The sequence below is a fragment of the Rattus norvegicus genome, chromosome 19 (assembly GCF_021556685.1).
Source record: "Rattus norvegicus strain SHRSP/BbbUtx chromosome 19, alternate assembly SHRSP_T2T, whole genome shotgun sequence".
Taxonomy (NCBI): Eukaryota; Metazoa; Chordata; class Mammalia; order Rodentia; family Muridae; genus Rattus; species Rattus norvegicus.
The window spans coordinates 59,797,464-59,815,392 of record NC_141552.1 but is presented as its reverse complement, the minus strand read 5'-3'; the positions used below and the strand labels follow the sequence as shown (position 1 = coordinate 59,815,392).

The window sequence follows — 17,929 nt, the reverse complement described above, 5'->3', positions numbered from 1 at the left end:
CTCCTGAAATGTTAATAAAAACAGGACTTCCAGTTAAAGCACCCAATTAATCCCTCCTTGGCAGCTCCCAGGTGTGTCTGCAGGGGTGCCTATCCACCCCCAGTCCCTCCATGAGCTGTCACTGTCATCTTCACCGGGGAGTGTAGGCAGAGTTAGGGATTCTGGTAGAAGGCTTTAGGATCAGGACTTCCTATTTCCCATGAAGAGTTTTGGCTGGCTTCATGGAGTTTAAGTGGAAATGCTCTCTTCTGGTCGGTACCTGGCTTTTATCCAAGAAGTTGTCCTCTTGATAGCTACCCTGCCCGACAGCTACCATCCCGCTACCTTGTGTCCTGTCCCGTTACGAGGGGTGTTGTCTAGCTTGCAAGTTGCTTAACAGAGCCCTGACTTTTCTGTGGATGTGTTTTGCCCTTGCGTTTGCACGTTATAAAGGGACCATAGTCTCCAGATTTCCAGCAGTGCCACAGTATTGCAAATGAGGTTTAGTGATAGACTGACAGACGGCCGGCCGTGTGTCGTCAGGACTCATATTCATACTGTGTCAGAAACATGTATGCATGAGGGTAAAATTCCAAATTACTCCCTTCACATCTTAAAATAAATACCACGCTGGGTATAGGATACGCACTGAGAGATTATGTCTGATTTTAGCAACACTGGAAATTAGCGCATTCAGAGACCTCCTTGATGACTTAGCTCTTTGCGAGCTTTAAAACATGGAGGCTGGAGAGAGGCCTCAGTGGTGCGCATGGCTCTTGCAGAGTTCTGTTGCCAGCATCCACAGCGGGTAGCTCACGGTGGTTATCGCTTTACCTCCTCGGGGTCCTTTTCTAGGACTGGATTACTGGATCCAAATGCATGGTTACGACTTGGCAAATGTGGCCATGTGATGACCAGAGAATCCGTCCCATTCAAATAAACCATCTCCAGGATATACTCATCTGGCTTCCATAGGCTCCCAACTCACTTTCATGTATGCACACACAGATAGATACACATAACCATAATTCTCACTCTCTTCTTCCCCCTCCCTCCCTTTCTCCATACCTCCCTCCCTCCATACCTCCCTCCCTCCATACCTCCCTCCCTCTATGTTCCTTTCCTCCCTTCCTCCCTTCTCTTTTAACCAGGGCTTCTCTCTGAGGTGTCAATTAGGTCTTCTTGTGTGCTAACCTTCAGGTACACCTGACATCCTTGTGGTCCTTGTGAACTTTCTAACTAGTCAGTTCGATTTTTATTTCTTTCGTGTTTAATAATCTGTTATACGCAGCTATAGTTCTGTGGTTCTTGTGCTTCTAATGCTCGATGGATTATGGGAAGCCTCAGGAACTCACAGGCGTGTGTGTACACATCAGCACCATGATGCACACCCCCATGCACACTCTCAGTGTCATTTTTCTTCTGTCCTCAGGGTCTCGTTCTAGGATTGGGTTATTTGACCCAAATTCATGGGTATCACTTGGCAAATGATGCCATATGGAGACCAGAGAGGCTGTTCCAACTGTTAATGCTATATATTCCCTTATTAATCACATAAATTGTGGAAGGCCGTTGAGCAGCGAGTGCCTGTTTTGTTTGACTGGTACCCTCCATTTCTTTTCAGCCTTCAAACAGCCTTCAAACCTGGGTTGCCAGAAGGCTTTGATTTCCACCTTAAGCACAGAAACATAGGCAGGTGATTGCCCTGCTTTGCTTTGTAACAAGTGCATTTTTGTTTGCTGAAGTATTTGTGTGTGTATGTATGTGTGTATGTGTGTATGTGTGTGTCTGTGTTATGTGTGTATGTGCATATGTGTATTTGTGTGCCTATGTATGGGTATATGTTTGTGTGCATGTATATATGTGTGCATGTATATTTGTGTGTGCGTGTGTATGTGTGTGCCTGTGTATGCGTTGTGTGTATGTGTGTACCTGTGTATGTGTTGTATGTATGTGTCTGTGTCTGTGTATGTGTGTACCTGTGTATGTGTTGTGTGTATGCGTCTGTGTATGTGTGTATGTGTGTGTGTGCGCATGTGTGTATGTGTATGTATGTGTGTATGTGTATGTATGTGTGTATGTGTATGTATGTGTGTATGTGTATGTATGTGTGTATGTGTATGTATGTGTGTATGTGTACATGTGCATGTGTGTACATGTCTAAAAACCAGGAATCCACACAGGGTAGCATCCACTTTATTTTATACCAATGATTCTACCATAACTAGCTTCATACCCTCTCTGTTCTTATACTGTGAGTTAAGAACAACTTGGGCCACAAAAGGAGCTTCTAGTTCATTCTATACATTAAAAAAAAAAGCCACAACCCCTAGTCAGCCACTGACTTTAAAGGCAAGTTATGACCGTGAGGTTGGCTTGTGGGCCTGGGGTACATTTTGCGATCTGGATTGCTAACTGAGTTTCCTCTTTGGTGAGATGTTGAGTCTCAGTCCCCAAATGCAGTGTCCCTGGCCCTTTCCCAAGGCATTAGTGGGGCTGTAGCAGGACAATAGTGTGACATTCCCTTTTGTTGTCTTTCGTGTGTGTTCATTGTACACACTACTGTGTTTCCTGGGAACATTTCCATGAAGTATGTGATATGAGTTGATGTTTCCTCTCAGACTTCTCTTCCTTCTGCTTTTTCTCTTCTCCTGCCCACTAGCTCCCTCGTCTTGCTGCCCTGATAAATACCCCGGAAAATCAGCTGAAGGGAGGAGGCTTATGTTTTGACTCCTTGTTCAAGGATGTAGTCCTCCTTGGCAGGGGGGTTCTGGAGCTTGGGGCATCTGGTCCCACTGTATGGAGAGAGGAAGCAGGAGCGATGGATTCTGGTCTCAGTTCACTCTTATTCAGTCTGGGACCCCAGTCTAGGGACAGGTGCTGCCTTCAGTTATGCTAGGCCTTCGTCCATCAGTTAACCTAGTAATCTAGGTAGACATGCCCACAGGTGTGTGTGTGTGTGTGTGTGTGTGTGCTTGTGCGTGTATGTATGTGCATATGTGTGTGCCTATGTATGTATGTGTGCATTTGTGTATGTATGTATGCCTGTGTATGTGTGTTTGTGTGTGTGTTCATGCATGTATGTATGTGCATATGTGTGTGCCTATGTATGTATGTGTGCATTTGTGTATGTGTGTGCCTGTGTATGTGTGTTTGTGTGTGTGTTCATGCATGTATGTATGTGCATATGTGTGTGCCTATGTATGCGTGCATTTGTGTATGTGTGTGTACCTGTGTATGTGTGTTTGTGTGTGTGTTCATGCGTGTATGTATGTGCATATGTGTGCCTATGTATGTGTGCATTTGTGTATGTGTGTGTGCCTGTGTATGTGTGTTTGTGTGTGTGTTCATGCATGTATGTATGTGCATATGTGTGTGCCTATGTATACATGCATTTGTGTATGTGTGTGTACCTGTGTATGTGTGTTTGTGTGTGTGTTCATGTGTGTATGTATGTGCATATGTGTGCCTATGTATGTATGTGTGCATTTGTGTATGTGTGTGTGCTTGTGTATGTGTGTTTGTGTGTGTGTTCATGCATGTATGTATGTGCATATGTGTGTGCCTATGTATGTGTGCATTTGTGTATGTGTGTGTACCTGTGTATGTGTGTTTGTGTGTGTTTGTGTGTGTGTGTGAGTATGCATGTGTGTATGTGTCTAAAAACCAGGAATCCACAAATGAGAGAAAGCATACAATACCCTTTTCTGAGAGTCTGCTTTACCTTGCTTATTTGATAATCTCCAGTTCTATCTATTTTCTTACAAATGACATAACTTTGTTCTTCTTTACAGCTGAGTAGAATTCCAGTGTGTGTGTCTGTGTATCTGTGAACATCCATATACACACATGTGTTTGCAAATGCATGTGGAGGGCAGAGGTTGACACTGGGTGTCTTCGCTGAACCTGGAGCTCACTGACTCAGTTACTCTAGAAGCCAGTGAGCTGTAGGAATCTCTTTGTCTTCCTTTTCCCAAAGCTAGAGGTATAAGCACATGCTGCTGGGTCCCAGTTTTTAAATGTGGGTCCTGGGGTCTCAAACTCACGTTCTCTCTCACACTTGTATAGCGAACTCTCTCCATACTGAACTCTGTCACCTTTGCCCCTGTATGACAGTACCCTGAGGTATTATTCCTCTGAGTGAGGGGCCAGATAAGCCGTGTTTCCTGAGATCTCTGGGGCTTACCTCTCTGCATGCTGGATCTGGCTGTTTGCTTATAAATAGGTACATTTTTTTGTATACACACAAAAATTCTGCCAAAGGTTAGAAAGGGACCATGACTCCAGCCTTGGGTCTGTATGTTCTGGGTGACCTTGGGAAGCATCCTGTGCTGGGCCATTTGATGCTGTTACCTTGGCCTGGGCATTTAAAATGCTCAAACTGGACGGTAACTTCTAGAAAGACTCACGAATGCAGACCATCTTGTCCAAGGTCTTCAACACGTTTGTTGTCTAAAAAATGTTTTATTCCAGCCCCAAGTGCTACTATTAGGCAGAACCACCAAGTTACTGCCTAGTGTGTGTGAAGTGTCTCAGGGGCAGCAAGTCGGCCATTGGGAAGTCAATGGCTCCTATGCACCAAGGTGAGTCAGGGTACCATGTTTGCCTTCAGACCTCCATCTCATGGTTAGGAAGGAGAGAAGTCCAGGCCTGACTTATCTGAGCCCCTTGATCTGTCCCTGCTACATCTCGGGATGCCTCTTTTCTGCCTTGCTTTCGTGAGATGGTTTGATTGTCCAGACTTGGCCCAAGGGGCAGAAAGAGTTCAGCTCCAAATCTGCTCCTCCACCAGTCCTTGCGTTTGTCCCAGTCAGGGTTTCTATTCCTGCACAAACATCACAACCAAGAAGCAAGTTGGGGAGGAAAGGGTTTATTCAGCTTGCACTTCCACATTGCTGTCCATCACCACAGGAAGTCAGGGCAGGAACTCATGCAGGTCAGGAAGCAGGAGCTGATGCAGAGGCCATGGAGGGATGTTACTTACTTGCTTCCCCTGGCTTGCTCATCTTGCTTTCTTATAGAACCCAGGACTACCAGCCCAGCTACCAGGGATGGCCCCACCCACAATGGCCCTCCCACCCTTGATCACTAATTGAGAAAATGTCTTACAGCCAGATCTCTTGGAGGCATTTCCTCAAGGGAGGCTCCTTTCTCTGTGATAACTCCAGCTGTGTCAAGTTGACACACAAAACCAGCGAGTGCAGTGTTCTTGCTGTCTCCCTCATTCCAGGCGCCCCCTTACTGCACCCCATTCCTTACGTTTTTTGCACATGGTGCAGCGTTTTCCAGTGATTACTCTTACCCACGCACACACAGATGTCTTCCTCGAGAGCTGCCTGTCATGTCTGGATAGGTTGTATAATCGAGGTTAAACATCCCAGACTCAATTGCAAATTCTCCCCATTGCATTTGATCCCTGAAATAAGCAATAACCTGGATGGTGGTCCCAGGCTCCAGATGGGAGGATTGAAGCTCAGGGATGAATGAAATGGATCGTCTTGTTCTTTACGCATCGTAGTCATAGAACTTGGATTCAGGCGCAGGCGAGTTTGTTCCCAGACTGCAGCCCTTAATTCTCTCACTTTGAGAGGATCGGACTTCACCTTCTAGGTTTCGAACCCATGATCTTGTGAAAGTGTTGAGGGAAAAAAATGTGATTTTTACAAAACATTCAATGCTATCAGGACAGTCTGTAGACACTGCTGTGGGGCAACCAGTAGGTGGACCTGATCTGTGTCTTTAAAGTGATTTTATTATTGGTGTGTGTGTGTGTGTGTGTGTGTGTGTGTGTGTGTGTGTGTTCGTGTGTGTGATAATTTTATTTTCTGGTTAATCATTCCTTATCTTTTTCTGTAGAGTATATATGTGTTTGCCTTCAACATAAGTGGCTTCGTTCTATATTTAAATTTTATAGCACAGTGCATCAGGTTTATGGCCTCAAGACAATACCAGATGATCATCTCTTATGATTTGATATGGGCTGACGGGTTTCCTTCACGTCTTGATCTGGACCTACTCTGGCAACAAGGATGGACGTTCCAATAACATGCTCTACAGGCCGTTGGTTGGGATTTCCATGTCCTCTGCCAGAATGGCATCCGACAATGGCGGTCTTAGTTCGGCACTAGGAGTTAAGAACAGAAGCTGCCATGGGGCTGGGTCTGTCCAGTTTTGACACCGTATGACACCACGTTGTTTGTTAGAGCAAGCCACAAGAACGGTCTGCATTCAAGGACTGGAAAATACAGTTCATCCCCTGGTGGGAGGGCAGTGTGAAATGGAATTACCGAGGGGTATAGGTGTCCATTCACCATGAAGAACATAGTGTTGATAGGGGTGTGTGTGTGTGTGTGTGTGTGTGTAGGGTATGAGATAGAGACAGAGAGACAGAGACAGGGAGAGGACACAGAGAGGGACACACACAGAGTTGGGTGTGTTTGTTGAAATCACCTGGAGTTAAAAGCCTACACCTTTCCCTCCATTGTGAATTGAGGGGCCTTTTCCTCTACTTCATTGATTCATTGATATGCCCCTTACCAAGTCCTTCTGTCCGTCTGCCAGGGATCCTCCTATGAGTCACATCCCCTAATACTCTCAGGGAAGTTCCCAGGCTTGCATTCTTTCTCCATTCGTTTATTTGTCCTGCCCTGGTGCTACACTCATGATGCCAGTGGCTTTTACAATCGCATTTAATTATGTAATTGGGGAAATGCTTCCTGCTATGCCTTTTTAAAGACTTCTTGTCTGTCTTTGTTTAATTCTCCCAGTGGTTCCCCGAGACTCATTCTGTAGCGCACTAGAAACGGACTCATTGGGATTCTGACTGTAATTGCATTATATTTATTGATCAATTTGTTGCAAACTGGCAGTGTTAATACAGAAAGAATTTTCACCCAGAAGCACCCTGGGCTCACCCCCATTCATGTGAGCTTTGGAGAGATCACTGAGTAGAACCTCGTGGTTCACCCGCTTCGTTTCCCAGTATTTCCCACAAGTCCTCAGCTTTGCCGTGTAGGTCTTGCCACTCAGAGAGAGAGGAATTGTGCCCCTCTTCCTGAATGATGTGGAAACCACCACAGGAATTAAACATATTGCTTTAAAGGTTAGCAGCGTTCTTGTCTCTCGGTGAGTACCCTTTTCTCGTTCCCTCTGTTAAGGACATTTTAGAACTGTTACTGTGTTTGTGAGTGTGCATGGTGAACATCTTAGAATCAGTACTGTATTTGTGAGCATGCGTGGTATGCAAGCGTGTGAGTTCGTGGTGTCTATGTGTGTGTGCATGGCATATGTGTGAGAGCATGTGTGTAAGGGTGTGGGAGCGTGTATGTGTGAGTGTGCACATGTGTGTCTGTGTGCATGGTGTGTGTGTGTCTATTAAGGGTGTGAGAGTGCATTATGTGTGTGTGTGTGTGTGTGTGTGTGTGTGTGTGTATGTGCACATGTGGCTCTCTCCTTCCTCTACATGGATTTTAGAAATCAAACTCACATCTCCAGGTTTGTGCGACAAACTCTAACTGGCTGAGTTTTCTCTCTGACCTTTTTGTTTTTTTAATGTTTATTATTTAGCATTATTCTCAAATTCCTTCCGTCACTTTGCTTGTTCATTCTAGACCTTTCTATGATGGGGCAGCACGTGGTTTTGGCTTTCATGCTGTTCACTCTGTCACAAGCCCACTTCTGTGCCTGCAGTGTGGACCACAGATATAACATATAGGAAAGGGCGAGAGTGCATGCCAATAAAACTTTATTTTCCTAAACCAGCATTGAGCCATATCTGGGTGTGCTCTGCCAGGTACAGACCACTTAATTAATTTGTGCTAGCCAGTCTAGGGATATTTATTTCATTTTGAGGTCATAATACATCACCTGCAGATGTGGTCCTTGAAAGTGTCCCAGCTCTGGTCATGGACAGGTCCTTCAGTTGAGTCATTTTTCCATGCCCTCATCATTGTGGGGTTGCGAGATCATCTGGGTTCACTTGGTGCACATCTGTCTAAGGATTTTCTGGGGACCCTGGTTCCTTCTGCTAGAGAATCATGAATGAGCGAAGTGTGTTCATGGCTGCCAGGTGTCTGCTTCTAGCCATTCTCAGACTGTGGGTATAGGAGATACTTTTATGTGTGTGCACCAACCTATGACCCTTGTGAGCATATTTCTGTGTTATAGGTGTGTGTGTGTGTGTGTGTGTGTGTGTGTGTGTGTGTGTGTGTGTCTGTGTATGTGTGTGATAAACGAGAGTTCACACTAATGTTTTGGACTCTGAATCCTATCAAAGGGTCATCTTAACTTACATGTAACTTCATCTCCAGTGGGGAAGCCTACAGTTTTCCAGTTATTTGTTCAAGTCTAATGTGTGTGTACATATGTGTATACATGCACATGTGTGTATGTATGTATATATGTCTATATATGCGTGTGTATATGTATATGTGTATGTATCTAAGTCTGCTTTTTGTGTTTTTTTATCTTTATGAAAAGCAAATTTATCCACTACAGTCTGGTGTTTGCCGAATTCTTTGTGATAGTTGCTTGTATTATATCTAGTTAAAATGCTTTTTCATCCCCCGAAGTTAAGTGGGCAGCTCCATTCCCCACCCCCTACATTCAGACTTTGTCGTACCTCTGTGTCCTCACAACTGTCATCCCATCCTAGGTCCCTTTAGCATTTTGGCAGCATTGCGTGTTTGGAGGGCAGAACTCAAAGTCTGGTGTCCTCCTCAATCAAGTTCCTCATTATTTTTTTGAGACAGGACCTCTCAGTGAACCCACCAAGCCCTAGGGATCCTCCTGTCTCCACCACCCCTGCTCATTGTATATGGCTTTATGTGAATTCTGGGAATTCAGGGCCAGGTCCTTAAACTTGTGTGACAAGTATTTCATTGAGTTCTCTTCACAGCCCACCCCCAGCTGTTTTTTTTCTTCTTCCAGAATATGTATGTATATTAAAGGTCACTGTGGTCTATATATAGTTCAGTAGACTTTGACACCTGTGTAGAGTCACACACTCATGCCTCATCATGTCAGGCAGTCACAGCCCATAAAAGTCCCCCGTGTAGCCTTGTGCAATCATACCCCACCCCCTGAAGTGGCTTCTGACACCCACAGATCTGCCCATCTCTGTGGTTGTAGCTTTTCCGGGGTACCATACAAATGGAGCTGTGTGGCAGCCACAGCCTTTGAGTCTGTCTCCTGCCACTGTGCAGGACGACTTTCAGATCCACGCTGGTCGCTGTGTGCGAGCCGGCCACTCGCTCTCCCTGTCGTTTCTGAGCAGGAGTCGGTTCTGCAGATTCCTTTCAGTTTGTTTATCTGCTTCCTTGCTGCAGGATTGCTATTAATTAGAGATTGGCGCGGTTATAAACAACGCCACTGTAAGTGTTTGCACACAGGTTTGATTGATTTCCGGTGTGTATTATATTTCCTTTTCTGTTTTTCTCTCTCCCTTCATTTCTTAATGCTTAATTCTGTTTTTAAAGCTGCTTTTATACCAGGGCCCTTCTTTCACCTGTGTGTTTGACTTAAAAATGCTCATTTTCTTCTCTAACATCCGTGGGCCTTTACTTTCAGTAAACTTGTCCACTTTATGTGTCGGAGTGACTTTTGACAGATGTCTGTTTCACAACTGTGGTTAAGTCGAAGAATGTTTCTACGTCTCAGAAACTTTGCCGGTGGCTCCCGTCACTGTCTCAAGCCTGCAGCTGTGCTACCTGCCCCACTCACTCCGTCCTCCATGGGACTTTGATCCCGGGCCTGCATGTTGCTGGGTACAGGATCTCCCAGATGCTTGGAATCAGCATCGCGCCTATGCACGTGCTCTTAGCGGCTGCACTTCTCGCTGTTCTGCCCTTTGCCAAGTGTCTCTTGTGTGGATATAATACAGCTTATTCACTTTTGAAAGTATTTCCTGGCTCCGTTTTCTGTCTGCGCCAAGGAAAAATGCCATGACTATTCACATCCTCTCGTGGATGTTATCTGCTTTCCCTGAAGGCAGCGACCTCTTTTCTTTTTCAAAATATATGTAAACACCCTTCTTAGATGGAACCCCAGGGCCTTGAAGAAGCTAGACAAGCTCTCTTTCCCTGAGCTATATTCCCAGCTTGGGAACTGTGGGAGGCCATTCTCCAGTGACAGGATGCAAAAGTTAGACACCTATCCTTCACTCTTCTCCATGTAAAACCACCTTCCCTGTGTGTGTGTGTATGTATATATGTATGCATGCATGCATGTGTATATATGTATGTATGCATATATGTATATGTTTGCATGTATGTATGCATGTATGTATATATGAGCAAGTATGTGTTCAAATATGTATTCATCTTTGTATGATTATATATTTGAGTGTAGATGCATGGTTTATATGGTTACATGTATGCATATATGTACCCATGTATCTCTTTGCATGCATGCACACATAGGCATGTGCGTGTGTGTGTCAGCCATATATCACTGTTGGATATGTCTTTCCCAGTCTATTACTCTATTTTTGAGACAGGGACATGGCGATTTGGCAAGGCTCGCTGGCCACTGAGACCCAGGGCGTCCCCCTCTTGCCACTTGCCCAGGAGCATGAAAGCCTCTCTGGGTGCTTGAGAGTGCAAGAGCATGCCACTGTCCCAGGGTTTGTGTCTGCATTTTACTGAGGGAGCCGTGACCACAGCCTCTAATCTCGTGCTTTCTGTAATTGTTACCTGAAATGCTTTTAAACTCGCATTCCACTCATGCTCTCTGTTTGTGCCTTGTTGGTTAAGCACCTCATGTTTGCTTTTGATTCTCTCATCCTCTGGACGTGTCAGACTGAACTCTAGATCCTCACTTAGTCTCACTGTTTTTCCTCAGCCCACATATATGTGTGTGTGTGTCTCCTGTGCTGTTGAGTGTCCGTCCACCTAACAAAAACTAGAGCCTCATGGGAAGGGGGAACCCCAAGTTGAGAAATTGTCTCCAGCAGATTCCCTGTGGGAAAGTCTATGGGGGCATTTTCTTTATTAATGATTGATCCGAATGAGTCTGGCCCAATATGAGAAGTGTCATCTCTGGGCAGGTGGTCCTGGGTATAAGGAAGCAGGCGGAGTAAGCCAAAGGGGTGAGTGTGGGATGGGAGTAGGGTATCAGGTAGGGGGTAGGATAGCGGAGTTGGGGGTTTAGCCATCCAGTGAGCAGAGTTCCTCTATGACTTTCAGTTCCTGCCTCCAGGTTCAGAGCCCTGCCTTCCCTCTGGAGTTTGTTGGGGGTTGGTTTTGGGCACAGTGTATTCAGGTGCTGATTACTGTGTCCAGAAATCTGGTTGCAGTCCAGATCTTGTTGACATTGCAAGCATTTCCTGCCTCAGTGTTGTGTAAAAATTTGTTTTTCATTCCTTCAGATTGGTTAATAAAGAGCTGCTCAGCCAATAGCTGAGCAGGAGAGGAGTCAGGACTTCCGATCCCAGGTAAAGGGTCCTTGGTGAGGACCGGACAGTGAGGGGGATGTGTTGTGAGGTGAATGAGATCGTCACCAGGAGGAGACAGATGGAGTAGGAGCCTCCAAGATGAGACTAACGTGGCAGGGAAAGGACCACATGGCTGGGAAGTAGGCCAGGCCACTGTAGTAGAGTTAGAATGGATGAGAAGCCTGCCCAGATATCATACAAGAAGCTCATCAATAAACGGATCAGCTGTCCATGCCTGGCGTTATTTCAAGGCAAAGGAAGGCATGGAAAAGCCCAGCACTTTTACCGTGGGTTGTGACCCGGCAGTGGTAAGGTAAAGGAAGGCCTTTCTTCCTCAAAGTTGATTTTGATCATGGTGTTTATCCCAGCAAGAGAAAGCATCTGGGGACACCTCCTTATTCTGCCTTCTTGAGTTTAAATGTATATTTGTTTGTGTGTGCATGCATGTGAGTTCGTGTGTGTGTGTGTGTGTGTGTGTGTGTGTGTATACATGGGGATCAGAGGACAACTTACAGGAGTCAGTTCTCTCCTTCGCCATGTGAGTTCCAGGGATTGAACTCAAGTCATATAACTTGGTCTTGCTGCTCCCCATTCCCCCACCCCCAAGCCTTTTAAGTTAAAAGATTTAGGCCGCAAATCAGTTTTTGAAGCATGTATTTGAGCCATGTTTTTGAAAGTGGGTAATTTGTGTTATGGTCCCTAAAACATGAGACAAGATCCTCCTCTGCCTCAGAAGACTACTTAACCAGTAGGTAGTTGTGGACAGTTCAGCGTTTGGCCCCTCCGTGTGTGTGTGTGTGTGTGTGTGTGTGTGTGTGTGTGTGTGTGTGTGTGTAAATATATAAGCCACATGAGTGTGGCTGTCAGCGGTCACTGTTGGGTGTCTTTGTCACTCATTACTCTTGTTGTTTGAGACAGGGTTTCTCAGTAAATCCAGAGCTTGCCATTTTGGCTAGAAAGGTCTTTCAGCAAACCCTGAGATTCTTCTGCCTCTCTTTTTACCTCACAGAACTGGTGTTCAGGTGTGTTCCTCCACACCTGGAACCTTGGCTCTATATGGGTTCTAAGGCTCTAAACCTATCCTTGACTTTGCCCCAGAAATGCTTGTCTAAGGAACCGTCTCCCCAGCACAACATTAATTTCTTCATTTATTGTGTTTTAATGTCTCCCAAATTGCTCTTCCGCATGGAGGAGGGCTGTTGTGCGACAGAACGGGGTTTAACTTTCTGAAGTGAAGATGTTTTGTAAGTTGAGAAGCAGAACCTTCGTGTTCTTCCTCCTGCCCCTCCCGTCACCGTCAATGAATGCTTTCCGGGACTTGCAGACTTAGGGCAGAGAGCTTTGTTTTTTCCTCTGCTGTGTCTTGATGAACATCTCTGTCCCATTTCCTTCAATAATGTTGGTTGGATCTCTGTGATATCTTCTCACCCCTACTCTCATTTTCGCTGATATTTCCTTTAAAATCGGTGGCCTTTTCCCTGCCATCCTGGGGAGTGAATGAGGCAGTGGCTGATGGCCCCCTTCGGTCTCCAGCTTGATTCTGGACTTTCCTGGTTCCTGGCTCACTCTTCCTCTGGTGGGCTCCTTACATGCCACTCTCTGTCCCTGTCTGTCGGTTTCTTCTGATCATCTGTCTCTAGTGCATAGAGACACCTTATTTTCTACAGAAATGGAAAATTCCACCTGCGGTCTTTGAAAGCATATAGCATGATGCCTCGTTAGTGTGACTTTCTGCAGAGTTCTGGGCAGTGGCCATGCTCATATTGTAGACGTCCCTACGACAATGCTGTGTGTTCCAGATGAGAGTCAGGCTTCTATAGGGACAGGGTTCCCATCAGAGGATCAGAGCCCTGTCTTGATCTTTGTCACCGGGTTGCCAGGGAATCTCCAGGTCAGACATCACCCAGAAGTGCATTCGATTTATTCAAGTCTGGGTCAAGTGTCTTGATGTGGCATCCGGGTCCCCAGGGTGGTGTTGCTTCGCAGAACCCCCTTCTTCCTGCCTTTCTAACGGGGACACCCGGCACACCAAAGCGGGCAGTTGCTTCCAGAACTCTCCCTAGCCCGTCTTTCTTTCATTCAGTTGCATTTGCACACCAAGGGAAGTGTTCCAGGATATTGACAGGATTCAAAAAGAGAGGTCCATGTCCAGAAAAAGGAGCCCCCTTAAATCACTGCCGCCAGGAATGGGAACTATTAGAACCATATGGAAATCAGTATGTAGAGTTCTCAAAAAATAAAAAAAGAAAAGAAAAAGAAAGATAGAACAACCATGTGATCTATCTGTGCCATGCCTAAGCGTTTCTCGGAGGACTCCACGTCCTACCACAGTGACCCGTACACATCCGTGTTATTACTGCTGTGTTCCTAAGAGATTGGGAATGGAACCATCCTAGATGTACGCCAACAGATGAATAGATAATGAAGATCTGGTATGCATATATAATGGACTAACACGAAGCTGTAAAGAAGGACAAAGAACTTTGCTGGAAAAGGGGTGAATTTGGAAATCATAATATTAAGCCGAGGTGACTAGTAACTAGAAAAAAAAGTCAAAACCAGTGTATTTTCCGTGAAAACCCTCGCCTATGATGTAGCCTTGCCCATAACGTGTGCTTGTAGGTAAGTGTGGGGTAGGTAAGGCCTTTCTAGACATCTAGGGAACGCCTATGTGTCTAGGAAGCAGACAGACAGAGGGTGATGAGTAATTGCGGGAGTGGACATAGGAAAAGAGCCAGTGGGTAGGGCTCCAAGGGAGGAATAGGGCAGCGGGGGCTTTCGGGATGGGGAAGGGAGACTTTCAAAAGCATTTGTTTAAAAGTGCCTTAAAGGTCTCTAACGTATTTAAATGTGAACTAAAAACACAGAAATGTAAAAGAGAGAAAGGGAAAGAGTTATATTTGTGTCTAGGAATGGCTACTCTGGTGATGTCCGTTGGTGGGAGCTTCTTTTTTTCCTGTTTGTTCTCAGAGGCCAATGCCCGGAGTTCCCAATCCTGTGCGCTCAGAAGCACTGCATTCAAGAGCCTGAAAAGTCCCGGGTCCCACAGATATTGTGGTTTTTCTCTTCCGCCTTCCCTGGGGAGCAGAAGGTTGAAGGAAGGATAGGGCAAGTGATTGAGGATTAGGGATAGGGGCCTACCCAGCATGCCATGGGGAAACCCAGGAGTGTGGTCATTGGGAGGGTAATCCGACCATGTAAATGGGCCACAGGTGTGCGGGTAACCTCAGCATGGGTGAAGAGAAAGGCTCTGAGGGTACAGACGCTCTGTTGGCCTTCTCAGGTTGGCCCCATGACACACAGTAAGGGGCCTATATAAGGCAGTCATTGATAAGGCGGGGCCTGAAGCCGAGGTACTGTGGGCCATTTTGAGCTCTGAGGTGAGGTCCCGTGCGTAGGTCCTTAAACCTCCGGGAGCCTCATTTTGTCTTCTATCAAAGAGAAGATAAAACAACCTCACTGCATCATTTTGAGGATGAAGTGGGTTAATGTGTAGGGAACATGTACGTAAATGGCTGGCTGAGTAAATATTGGGCATCGCCTACTGTGTTTGCCCCTAAGCACGAGTTGTGGCCCCCTAGTGGGCGTGGCCACTCGTGGGCGTGGCCACTCGTGGGCGTGGTCCTCGTGGCCAGGGCATGGTTCCAAATTCTCTCTTCCTTCTAGCATCCTTGAGCCTTGCCCAGCTCTTTCTCAGCTGTTCTTCCCAGGCAGCTCTGCCTCTCTTCCTTTGTCCAGCCGCCTTCCCTTCCTCTTCACAGCACTTTCCTCATTCCCCCTTACACCTCTCCTGGCACTCACTCTATGCTGTGTGATTTCCTACAGGATGAGGTATGTCTCTGTTCACAGTGACCATCCAGTGAACCATATCCGTGAAGTGGTTTCCCGTTCTCATGCCTCTCTCCCTGCATAATGACGATCCACAGAGCGGGTGCCTGTCTGGTGGCTTCCTATATAGGTCGCGTGTGGCTAGATAGCTAGGGAGTTGAGCTATTGAGTCCCGTGACTTTGAGTTCAAATCTTGGGTAATCAACTTCCGGATATGTGGTGCAAAGGAGTCACCCATCCTCTGTGAGCCTCTGGTCTCCCCACTTGTCAAATATTGAGAATAACGCCCTGTTGAAAGACAGGGCACAGGGATGCAATTGAACACTTTCGATTGAACACTTTGTCAGGGTTTACAGAGTTCCTGGCACTTCCAACGTCATTGTTTGTAATGAGACAGTCATCCTGGGGTCACTATGACACAGGTAATGATCGAATCAGGACCATCTCCCCCCCCCCACCCCCACCCCCGTGCCTCATAGTAGTAGCATTGTCTCAAGTTAGCTGGGATCACTGAGTGTAAATGTTAATTAACAATTTAGTCAAACCCCAAGGAATAGAGTTCAGCTTCTCATATTGCTCCTCTCTGAATAAAAAGGCGCCCGTGGGGCGTGGGCATGCCAACTCTTCTAATCCTGTTTATGTGTTTGCGGGCACACATAAGCATGCAGAAGATGAATTGACAGTCCTTCCGTTTGCAAGGAGCGAGCTCTAGATAACGCTGGTGACCTGTGCGGGTAGGTGAAGTGTCAAGAGATGGGGTCGTCTAGACCAGGGGCCACACCTCTGCTGTCAGGAGGTGTGAGGAGTTGGGAGCTGGGGCAGAAGTGTGTGTGGGGAGAGGGGGGACGGGAAGAAGTGTTGCGATCACAGGCAAGATCAAGTCCCGATCACTTGAGAGCCTCAACCAGCAGAGAAAGAAGCACCAGCTCTAGTTTGAGGTCCTTCTCAGGAGAGGAGCCAAAGGGACACAGGGAAGGAGTGTGACTCAGTGGAGATGACAGAGACTGAAGTACCAGGAGATGCTTTTTCCTTTGAGTTCCCTGGAGGCATTTTGGTCTTTCGCTAAAAGCAATTATTTTTCAAAGTCTGAAAAGTACCTTTCTTGTTTGTTCTAAAATCCTGGACAAAGCCAGGTAGGGCAGTTATGTCCACTGAGTATGCTTCTCCTGTATTGCAATACTTCCACTCCTCCTCAGTCCTGCTGGTAGCTGGTATTAAATCCATTTCACACATGTGGAAACTGAGGTCTACAGTCACTGGGCAAGTTTTCAGTCATAGGGGGAGAGGATGGCAGAATCAACAGGTTTCTTTTTTCCTTCCTTGAACAGCAGGCTACTGGGAATGATAGGATATTATCAATTCTACTTATAGTTTGTGTGAGGGTTTCAATATGCTTGGCCCAGGGAGTGGCACTCTGAGGAGTGCAGCCTTGTTGAAGTGGGTGTGGCCTTGTTGGAGTGGGTGTGTCACTGTGGGTGTGGGCTTTAAGACCCTCATCCTAGCTGCCTGGAAGCCAGTCTTCTCCAAGCAGCCTTCAGATGAAGATATAGAACCCTCAGCTCCTCCTGCACCATGCCTGCCTGGATGCTGCCATGTGCCCATCTTGATGATGATGGACTGAACCTCTGAGCCTGTAAGCCAGCCCCAGTTAAATGTTGTCCTTATAGGAATTGCCTTGGTCACGGCCTCTGTTCACAGCTGTAAAACCCTCACTAAGACAGTTGGTATTGAGTTAGTTTATACGTCCAGTGGCTCTGTGAGTAGATAGAAGTGGTGGTCTATTGAAACTGTAAGTATCTTGAAGAGAACAGAACTGGTTCCCCTTCTAGTGTGGCTTCCAGCCATCTATATACTCTGCACCCTTCCTCACAACTCCTAGATTCTGGAGCAGCCCTACAACGTGCAGCCATCGTCTGTACTTGGAAGGATTTATTCAGGGAGATAGACACCCTCTCTTCTCTTAGGGAGCTGATTGTCATTTGAGATCACTTTGAGCAAGGTAGGGAAACATTCTGGTTATAGACACCAGCAAGCTTGTGGCCACAGGAGGCTCTACACAACTAAGTAACTTCTATTGTGGGTTGTCTGTTATCTGCAGCCATCCAGTGAAATGGGCCAGTCACTTCCTCCTTGCTTGTTGCTGTATGAGTCACCAGAGGCCCAAAGACAATTACAAATGTGCTTAGGAACACATAGGTAACACATAGGTTTATAATAAGAGGTTTACACAAGATGGTCTTGCTCCAAAGCCTGGGTTCTTAGTATCGTACTAAGTTCATTTTAATGTGACCATCTGTCCGTCTGCTCATCGCTTCATGAGCCTGACCCTCTCTACCCATTCTTTTCCCTGACATTTATTTGTCTGTCAGTCAAGGATTTACCCACTCACCCATCCATCCATCCACCTTCCCAACAAGCCATGGCGGCTAGCAATCCATCCAAGCATCCATCTGTCCATACATCCATCTATTTGCCATCCATCCATTTAATCATTCGCCCATCAGCTCCCCAACCATCCATCATTTACCCAGACATCCATCCATTCATGTAACCATCCACCCTTGTATCTGTCTACTTATCCATCTGCCCATCATCCATCATGATCCACCAGTATGTATCCACCCGTCCACTGTCATGTCCACCCACTGTGAGACTTTTGTCTTCTGCTTTATCTAGGGGAGGAATCTCTTC

The 17,929-nt window shown here is 46.3% G+C and overlaps 1 protein-coding gene across 3 annotated transcripts in view; it reads left to right on the top strand.

The window, feature by feature from the left end:
* The window catches only part of Cdyl2 (chromodomain Y-like 2), a 191,422-nt gene that overhangs the window by 90,550 nt on the left and 82,943 nt on the right, over positions 1 to 17,929 (top strand). Inside the window, exon 1 of one of the 3 annotated variants that reach the window (XM_087594254.1) lies at positions 9,158 to 9,350. The gene's annotated coding sequence lies outside the window, so the exon portion shown is untranslated. 3 annotated transcript variants of the gene reach the window in all.